Source organism: Electrona antarctica, assembly GCF_951216825.1.
Source record: "Electrona antarctica genome assembly, chromosome: 7".
Taxonomy (NCBI): domain Eukaryota; kingdom Metazoa; phylum Chordata; class Actinopteri; order Myctophiformes; family Myctophidae; genus Electrona; species Electrona antarctica.
Genome location: NC_136812.1, coordinates 54,882,164 through 54,892,923, shown reverse-complemented (window position 1 = coordinate 54,892,923; position 10,760 = coordinate 54,882,164). Strand labels below are relative to the sequence as shown.

At 41.7% G+C, this 10,760-nt stretch overlaps 1 long non-coding RNA gene and 1 pseudogene across 2 annotated transcripts; one reads left to right on the top strand and one right to left on the bottom strand.

Moving 5' to 3' along the window:
* Positions 1-5,603: 5,603 nt before the first annotated feature.
* Positions 5,604-8,226, bottom strand: LOC306926759. Its single transcript, XR_013790428.1, has 3 exons — positions 8,140-8,226; positions 7,022-7,107; positions 5,604-6,797 (listed from the first exon to the last, which is right to left on the bottom strand). It is a non-coding gene; the product is annotated as an uncharacterized lncRNA (long non-coding RNA).
* Positions 8,227-9,580: 1,354 nt separating this feature from the next.
* LOC306926362 (mitochondrial dicarboxylate carrier-like) lies at positions 9,581-10,464 on the top strand (annotated as a pseudogene). Its single transcript has one exon. The product of its transcript is annotated as a mitochondrial dicarboxylate carrier-like (transcript).
* Positions 10,465-10,760: the final 296 nt, after the last annotated feature.

Sequence of the window (10,760 nt, the reverse complement as noted above, 5' to 3'; positions counted from 1 at the left end):
CTCCCTGTCCTACCAGAGGTGAATGAACAAAGACGCTTGGCTAAGAAAAAACTCCACTGCTGTGACCAGTGTGGAAAATGCTTCCCTACCACAACCAAACTTAAAATACACCAGAGAATTCACACTGGAGAGAAACCCTATGGGTGTGATCAGTGTGGAAAACACTTCTCTCAAATGGAACACCTTAAAACACACCAGATAATTCACACTGGAGAGAAACCCTATGGGTGTGATCTGTGTGGAAATCACTTCTCTCAAATGGCCATCCTTAAAAAACACCAGACAATTCACACTGGAGAAAAACCCTATGGGTGTGATCAGTGTGGACAGCAGTTCTCTAGAATGTCCACCCTTAAACAACACAAGATAATTCACACTGGAGAGAAGCCCTATGGATGTGATCAGTGTGGGCAACACTTCTCTAGAATGTCCACCCTTAAAAAACACAAGATGAGTCACACTGGAGAGAAACCCTATGGATGTGATCAGTGTGGGCAACACTTCTCTCAAATGTCGATCCTTAAACAACACCAGAGAATCCACACTGGGGAGAAGCCCTTTCAATGTGATGTGTGTGGAAAATCCTTTCGTCAATCAAATGATGTAGAAGTTCACATGGTTGTACACACTGGATTTAAACTGTTCCCTTGTGGTCAGTGTGGACAGAGTTTTACTACTTCAAGCCACCGGAAACGTCATGAGCGCACACATAAAAAAGATACATCTGATTAGTGTGAACAGTATGACAACTTAATTATACAGGACAAGAAACATTTTGCATGATGATCGCTTATGCCATTCTTATTGTATTAGTCAAGAGTTTAAAGATACATTATTAGATACATTTATTCCAATGCATCCGACTACTTTCTTTATTACTGCTTCATTGCATCTAACTATTGTCTCCGCTTGAATCACAATTACAACTACCGTACTACTACATATAATAGTTTTATCCTTTGACTTTACTACCTCTGTTAACAGTCATGTTAGTATTCAATCAATCAATAAAACATTCAAATCAGTTCATGTCTCTCTACAGTCTACACTCTTATTTTAATAAGGCAGAAGAGTATTTTCAGCTTTGACAATGTGGCACCAGCTTTCTTTAAGAATGTAGTGAAACTTGCAAGCTGGTTTGCAAGCTCTCAGCAATGCAATGTCCTCAGCAATTCAGAATCCACTTGTTACAATGTCAAAGTCAGTCTTTGACTTTATGCAATCAGGCAAAACCTCAAACTACATCTGAGAGGCATCCTTTCCAGATGCTCGAACCACCTAAGCTCAGAATTATTGTGGTAGCCTACTGCTCACTCTGTGACATGTCCTGCCCTAGCTTACTGTTTTCACATTGTCACATGTGAATTATGGCTGTCATAACATCTGCAATTATTATGCATGATTAATTTGTTTGGTGCAGCTGTGTTGTTTACCCTGTGTTGGTGAGGAGACATGGGCATATGATGTAATTGTCATGGTCCACAACATGTGCATGTTTCAGTCCATGCACCATGATCTGAGTTGAGATGTATGTGAGAAATATTACGTAGCCTAATTGCCATGGTTCACAACCAACACGTTCAGTATTGGGTCATCTGAGTTGAGCTCTAAGAAGTGAAAATAAACAAATACTTAGTTTTTGTCTTTGACGGTGGGCTACTTGAGAATGTAACATGATTGTTGAAGTTACCAGGTTACCTCAAACTATTTCTGTCTGAAAAGTAAAGTACAAATATGCATTTAATCTTTTTCTGTAAAGGTAACTGCTATCCACTGCTATCAGTGAGACCTCAGTCTCATTGGCTTGGCTGCTAGAATACCAACCAATATGTGTGACATATGTATTTTCCGTAAACTTTTGGTGTGGAAGGTTGACAGTTTGTGGGGATTCTTTTATGTCATTCTCCAACATTCAGAACCGTATAGCAGGGTAGATATGTTACAGCTCTGGTACAGTCTCAGTGATACAAACCCCTTTGTAACATAAAGTTGTTAAAGTTGTGTAACTGGTCAATCTAAAAGGAATGTTTCATTCACACCAATTGTCAGATAACATATCAACTCACCCCATGTCCACAACTACTATTATTCTCTCATAATTTTACTATCATCACATCAACACAAAGGGATGTGTCACCATCCTTACACACAACTGTTAGAACATGACGCATTTCTTATTCTCCACTAGATGTAGTTACATGTAGTACATGTAGTTACAGGCTATGTACAAAGGACAGTATGTACATTGTTGTAACATTAAGACTCACTCCTGGCATGCTCAATATAGTAATAATTCAAGTAAAAGGTGTGTAGACTGTAGGCTACAATAAATACTCATATAGTTCCTAGAGAAACCCTATGAATGTCATCAGTGTGGACAACACTTCTCTAGAATGGCACACCTTAAAAGTCACCAAAAAGTTCACACTGGAGAGAAACCCTATGGATGTGATCAGTGTGGACAACACTTTGCTCACATGAGCAGCCTTAAAGTACACCAGAAAGTTCACACTGGTGAGAAACCGTATGGATGTGATCAGTGTGGACAACACTTCTCTGTATTGGCCAACCTTAAAAGACACCAGATAATTCACACTGGAGAGAAACCCTATGGATGTGATCAGTGTGGACAACACTTCTCTATAATGGCCAAACTTAAAAGCCATCAGAGAATTCACACTGGGGAGAAACCCTATGGATGTGATCAGTGTGCACAACACTTCTCTCAAATGGCATCACCCACCAAAAAAATGGCATTAGTATTTTCTACCAAACAGAAAACACTCTCATTGGGACTCCCACTGGAGTCTCTGCTGTTCACCAAATTGTCTTATGCAACAAAAATGTATGTGTAAAATCTAAATAAATTTTTATATGTGTTTAGCTGTAATGTCTGTATCAAAACTGTATCACGCGCTGTTTACATGTGTGACTAATAAAGTCAATCATACGAAATGAGCAGACAAGATGAAGATGTCACTGTAGGCCTCAATTAGAAAACAATACACTACAGGACTTATTGTGTTGTAAAGGTCGCTGTTATCCATTCTGTATGCTACAAAGGACTGTATTGATGTCCTCATGTTTGAAAGAGAGCCTCTCATCTCCATCTTGATATCCAAGCAGAGCCATTAAGACACATGCAAGGCCATTCAAGTTCCCATATGTAAATGCCATGCAGAACGCATAGCCGTAATTAAGCTTTACGTAAATAAAGGTGGGCTGTGGTTTATATTTGAACAATCTTGCTTGAATAACAAGATGGAGGAGAGAGAGACAGTCCCATTCACACTCAATGATCGACATGCGTAGAGTTGTCATCTACATGTAAATCCATGTGCACAATGGATATAGCAGTGACCTTAAAGGGAAAAAAGTTAAACTGATGCAGTGATAGGTGAGGTGAACTAGTCATGCCCACCAACATCACATGTCCAATCCATTTCCACCATCTTCTCATAAGGATGGTAGCCATGTTTTCCTTAAGAAGGTGTTAGTTGGAGATGGTTTTGGACCACGATATCCATTGTATTTTCCGTAAGCCTTTATTGTTGAAGTTTGATAGTTTAGACAGGACAGGACACAGCTCTGGTACAGTCTCAGCCAGGCCTGGAATTTCATCCTTTTAGGGGCAAGGCCACTTGGCCTTTAGTGTGGTCAACTTTTTGAGGGCACAAGGCCAAGTGCCAGGGCATGAAGGCCATCAATTAAAACAATGATTTTAAGCGGTCATCATTATTTTAGCTTAAAGGTTAAGGATGATTACATTTTTTTTTATTTAAAGGCGAACATTGGTTCAGAATAGTTCTTCTTAAATAGGCTACATTCATTTTTATAGCCCTATGTTTCTGTTCTGCCTTGTTTGTTTTTCTTCTGCTATAGTCACAACTGTGTGATATGTTCCTTGTTTTTAATTTTCTTCTATTGTTTATACTGTGCAAATTGTTCAGCACCTTCTAACTTTGTTTCAAAAGGTGCTTTATAAATAACATTTACTTAATTACTTACATAACTTTTGAATGAGGGCTTGGTGTAGAAAAGCCTATATTTTGTGCTAAAGTAATATATTGAATAACATATAAATGTAGATTTTAAGGCTAGACTGGCATATGGCATTGTGGGGCTGCAGGACTGAGGACTCTGGAGATAAGTCAAGTGTAAAAAGCATTTTGTACAATTGTGTGCTTATGAACATTTACCACGTTATGTCCGCATTGATACAGAAATGAATGATTATTAAGCGAGCGACGCGTGGTGTACAGTGAGCGCGCTCTGGTGCTTGGCTACTAGCGTTTGGCTAGCGATATTAGCCGTGTAGTGGCCAGCGTTGGCTGTTTAAACAATTTACTCTGTCAACTAACGTAGCAGACGATAGCGTGGTAAATGGTGGAGGAGTCCTGCAGTCTATGCTGTTGCGTGGTGTTGTTTTGTGAGTTTATATGTCCATGAAGACGAGTCACGTTGGTCTTAACACACGGGCTCTGTGTGATAATAATCCTGAAGCGCTGAGTGTCAGTGTGAGTGAGAGCTGTCAGTGCGTGTATGCGTGCATGGAGCGGAGGAGGAGGAGGGAGGAGGCAAAGTAACGCGAAAGAATCAAACCACTTGGCAAATGGCAACACAACTACAATAGCCTACAGACAATACAAGTCTGCGCGAGACGTTTGGGGAAGGTTACCGTAATGACTGGAAAATTGCGCAGAGGACAAACGGTAAAATGAACTGCTGTGGGCGCCGGTCGGGGCACATGGGCACCGCGGCCACTGTGGCCGTCTGGGCATATACTTTTTCGAGGGGCACAAGGCCAAAGAGAGGGGCAACGACGGCCATGGCCGCCGTGGCCGCCGTGAAATTCCTGCCCTGGTCTCAGCTTGGTGTTGGTGATGTACTGAGTCGACTTCCAGACCACAACAAAGAGCACAGTGAGTTTCCTATAGGCGTGGTGGCAAAACTTTTAGCTTGATTCAGTAAAGCTATAGTATTGTGGCAAAGGTTCTAACTATTCTGTCCTGATTTTCAATTGCATTACATGTACTAGAACCCTATACTCTACCATTGTATGAATGAGATTCTCTCATCTCCCTCTTACGATTTACGCCGAGCCATTAACAAATAAAGTACATATGAAACCTAATTTGCACATGATTGCTCCAAATCCTTTCAGAACCACAACATCAGGTTGTCCGCAATCCGTTTGGCCACCGCTGCCATGTGCTCCTACATTACAAGGTGTGTTATTGCCTTCCAAAAGGTATTTCATGTGACTGAAATTACCACACATATACTCTTATAAATAAGTAAGTACCCATGCCGACCCATGAGGCCAAGTACAAGTACACCCCCTGGACATGACGCTAGTATGTCGCAGGGACCAACCCTTGATGCTGAGTGTCAAGCAGGGAGGCACAGGGTCCCATTTGGTATGACTCGGCCGGGGATCGAACCCCGATCTCCCAGTCTCAGGGCGGACACTAACCACAAGGCCACTGAGCTATATACTCTAATAAACAAAAGCTAAAAAAAATTGACTTTGAATGTTTGTCTTTATTTTGTATTTGTGTCACAATTGTTAAACATTATTTACATTGCAAGAAAAGTAACAAAGCATGGCGAAATAAAATAGGTAGCATGAACAAACAGAGTCAAAATCATCTAAATGTGATACAATTACAATTAAACTAATAAAATAAAATTAATATTGAGAGACTATTTCTATTTCTGCCTGAAGCTAAATGTAGTTACAACAGAAAACAGCATACTGTTCTTCCCTAAACAGTTCATTCAAATACTATGTTTCAACAATAATTGTTTCATTGCCATTATATTAATCTAAACTTAGCATGCTCATGTTTTACGCAGTTTAACAGTTTGGCCTTTCCAATAAACATTTGCTTAAGAAGGACCATAATGGATCATCATGCTACACTTAGTTGTGTAGATTTGCTGGAGTTTCTCATCCACTATAAGGAAGCTCTTAAACTAAACAGATGTATCTTTGTGTACACACATGGCATTTCCGGTGTGTTGAATTAGTGTAAAAAAAACCCACAGGAAACCTGGTGTGTACAACCTTGTGAACTTCTATTCTAATTATTTGAATTACTAAAAGCATTTCCACACACATCAAGATGATTTGTGTTTCTCTCCAGTATGAATTATCTGGTGGATTTTAAGACTGGACAAATGAGAGAAGCGTTGTTCACACTGATCACATCCATAGGGTTTCTCTCCAGTGTGAATTCTCTGGTGGGTTTTAAGAGTTCCCATTTGAGAGAAGTGTTGCCCACACTGATCACATCCATAGGGTTTCTCTCCAGTGTGAATTCTCTGGTGGATTTTAAGGCTGTCCATTCGAGAGAAATGTTGTCCACACTGATCACATTCATAGGGTTTCTCTCCAGTGTGAATTCTCTGGTGGATTTTAAGTTTGGACATTATAGAGAAGTGTTGTCCACACTGATCACATCCATAGGGTTTCTCTCCAGTGTGAATTATCTGGTGTCTTTTAAGGTTGGCCAATACAGAGAAGTGTTGTCCACACTGATCACATTCATAGGGTTTCTCACCAGTGTGAACTTTCTGGTGACTTTTCATGTGTGCCATTTGAGAGAAGTGTTGTCCACACTGATCACATTCATAGGGTTTCTCTCCAGTGTGAATTCCCTTGTGTAATTTAAGTTTGGACATTATAGGGAAGCACTTCCCACAATAATCACAGCAGTGGCATTTTTGCGTAGCCAAGCTTCTTTGGTTATTCACATCTGGTAGAACGGGGAAGGCAGACTGTTGATGCAACACTGATTTGGAAACAAAGACAAAGGAAAACGTGTTAAATAATACATTTAGGCAGCCATTTATAATTCATTTCTAAATTGCATTTTAGAAAAATAGACATAGAAAAACTGGTTGTCTTTTGTGTGTGTGCTAATATTAAAACAAATACACAGGCATAGATAAAAACATCCTTATTCTATATACCCATATACACACATAATATGCCAATGAAAAGTAAGTAACTTACAGAGGTCTTGATGATCTTTGGGTCCTCCCTGTTGAGCATAATTGTTCCTGGTGGGTTCCTTGAGAGAGTTCATCTTCACCTGAAGTCTGGGGTCAACAGTCAGATGTGATCAGAAAAGTTTGATATCCTGGAGGAGTTGTGGAAACTGACAACTACAAACTCTTCTTATAGAGTTGTAACCATGCACTAACTGCTTGGATTGATTGGCCAAAGAGGAGAACAATAGAAGCATCTCCACCAATCACAACAAAGTGCTACAGTATGTGTGCTCCACCCCTCTCTATCTCCTCCCCCAGGTCAGGTGCTCCACCCCTCTCTTCTCCCCTAGGTATGTTGTTATGCAACATTCTAGAAATCAACTGGTAACTTGAGATTGCTTTTAGGCGTCATATAATATACATAATGATACATTGATGTATGGACATAAGGTACATCCTAACAGTATATGCAATAATGATGAACTAAAACAAAATAGGTAAAACAAAATACAGTGCAGAAGAGAAAGACATTTATAATAAAAATATATAATAAAAACTCAATGAAAGGCAGTGGGAAACAAAAGTGTAATTGTAATAATAAATAATACACTACAGGACTTATTAGTGTAAACAACAATAGCAAGATGGTGAGAAACCACCCTATCCAGCTTGTGTGGGACAGCAATCTATTAAACACAAAAAACCCCCAAAGAAATCAAACAAACAAATCCCATATGGGGGAACGCCGCTGACCTACGTGGGTGGGGAACACCTCCCCTCAGATTGTCTAGACACACCTGCCACACCTGCCCCAATTACCACAATCAGTGGCAACTAATTGACAGCACAAAACAAAATTTAAATAATTGTATTTAACAACTGATAAAACAATTACTCAAAATTGTTAACAAAAACAAAATGTTAAACAAATTGTCCCTCAAATTACTCAAAACAAGTTTTCATTCAAAACAAATTGTTACCCAAACGATTCAAAACAAATTGTAATTTAAACAAAGTGTTACTCAGTTAATTAGTTACTCAAAAAAAATTGTTACTCAAACACAACCATGCACCTCCTCAACAATGCTGTGACTATAGTTGCCAAAGTAGGCTTCAAACAATACAGGAAATTACTTTTACCTGTCGTGTGCAAATCAAACAGGTAAGGGAAACAAACAGAAGGGTGCTGTCATCTGGAGCAGGACACAGCGAATGGCTGGCAAGCCCTCTTTTATAGAGGTTCCAGGAGCACTGGCCAGGTGCTCCTAATGCACCTAATGAGGAGTCTGAAGTGGGCCGACGCCCACATGATCTGTGGGAGAAACACACACACACAGGGCAGTACCATACACACAGCATAGGCCCTGTAGGCCAGGCCAAGGGGCCGTGACAACATCTTAACTTGTGGTCAAGTTATATAAGTTAGTAGTTATTTCACATTTAGTAATACAATGGGTACAAAACAAAAGCTTCAGTAGATTAGATTTAGGATTACACACTCCTGCTTTAACTCTGACAGTGCTAGTACTCAGCTACTCATTGTTGAATCATGTTGGCACTTTTCATACATTATTGTATATGTGCATATTTGATAAATATAGGTTATTATTATAAACATAGGTTAATATATTGAATCTAACAAAACATAATTTTTTGTCATAAATACATTTTATTACCACTTTATTTGTAGAAGGTTGCATGAGCATGTCTGGGGAGGGAGGGGTGGAGCACAGTATGTTAGATTGTGATTGGTGGAGAGATATGGTTCTATTGTTCTCTTTGGCCAATCATTCACAGCAGTTAGTGGCTCCACATCAGGCTCTGTAGTATAAGAGTTGGTCTGTGTCAGTTCTCCACAACTCCTCCAGGATATCAATCACTTCTGATCAGATCTGACTGTGGACTCCAGGGGTAGAGTGGCTGGAGAGTTGCTCATTGGATATTTAATCTCCATACATGGGGATATCCGACTAACACGTTGGGCTATATGACATATGACATGTCTAGTATGACAATCCCTATATTTGGTCCGGGCTGACCAAGTGCTGACATCAAATTGATGTGGTAGAACCATAGAGTAATAAAAGGATAGAGACCGCACCGGAGTGTTAGCCCCACCCCCTGCTATTAATTTTGATGGAAGTTGCTCAGTGGCGTTTTGAAGCATCCGGAAGACTGCCGGAAGTACAATTATAACTCAATGGGTCGAGTGAGCGGAAGTTAAGCCCGGACCTCAAATTTTAAGGCTGGGCGCGCAAGCTCTCACAGACAAGACACAACCCCCTCCCCACCCTCTGAATGATCTGCTCCTGAGTCCTTCCTATCACATGCTGACCCTGCATGCACGCAGAAGCTTCCACGCATCCACCGTCCGTGATGTGCTGGGACATGATGTGGCGTGCGTGCGCGCGACTGCCCGGTATATTTGAAGATTAACGAGTCCCGAGTCTATCATTTAGAACCACAAAGCTACACGCGTGCTTAAGTGTGGCAGCGTGGCAGCACTGCCAGGCACTGACTGATACATTAGATATAGGAGGAAGTCACTGCGTTGGTTGGTACGGTCCAGTAGCGCCGTTTCCTGTAGTCTGTCTGTCTGTGTGGAAAGTGAAAACATGACGGAAAAACGGATGTCGCGCTGGTATTTCGGGGGGCTCGCCTCCTGCGGGGCCGCATGCTGCACGCATCCTCTGGATCTCATCAAGGTGCATCTGCAGACACAGCAGGAGGTGCAGATGAGGATGACGGGGATGGCTGTCCATGTGGTGAAGAATGACGGACTGCTGGCTTTATATAATGGCCTCTCTGCCTCTCTTTGTAGACAGCTGTCCTATTCCTTGACTAGATTTGCTATTTATGAGACCGTGAGAGACATGCTGGGCAGCACTAACACAGGCCCCATGCCGTTTTACCAGAAGGTCATGCTGGGAGCTTTTGGCGGTTTCACTGGTGGTTTTGTCGGTACGCCAGCAGACATGGTGAATGTCCGGATGCAGAATGATGTTAAGCTACCACCAGAGCTGAGGATAAATTACAAACACGCTGTCGATGGACTCATCAGAGTCTTCAGGGAAGAGGGTGTGAAAAAACTGTTCTCTGGAGCTACCGTGGCCTCCAGCAGAGGAGCACTGGTCACCGTGGGACAACTGGCATGTTATGACCAGGCCAAGCAGCTGGTGGTGGGAACAAGCCTGATGGGAGACAACATGCTCACACATTTCCTCTCTAGCTTCATTGCTGGAGGCTGTGCTACATTCCTGTGTGACGAAGACGAGGCTCATGAACTCTAAAGGAGAGTTCTCGGGGGTGATGCATTGCGTGCGAGACACAGCTAAACTGGGTACCATGGCGTTCTACAAGGGTCTTGTCCCGGCTGGGATACGATTGATTCCTCACACAGTGCTCACCTTCATGTTCCTGGAGCAGCTCAAGAACTACTTTGGCATCATCATCATCATCTCCTGAGCATGCTGTGGATGACCTCTGACCTTCAAAGTCCCTGCACCCCCTGCAAGGTCAACCAATGTGTCACAGGCTGTCACTGCCCATTCCAAATCCCTGGTCCCTGCTCTGTTCTGGCCAATCACAAGGATTCGAAGAAGTGCAGAAGAATGGAAATTAAGTGAAGTTTCATGGGGTTTTGTAGATTTCCATTTTTCTTTCTCTCCCTGTGCATCTTCCCTGTCTATCTTCCCTTCTTCTCTGGAGTCCTGCCTCAGGGCGGACCAGAGGTAGAAAGCTGTCGTTCCCTGATGTCATCG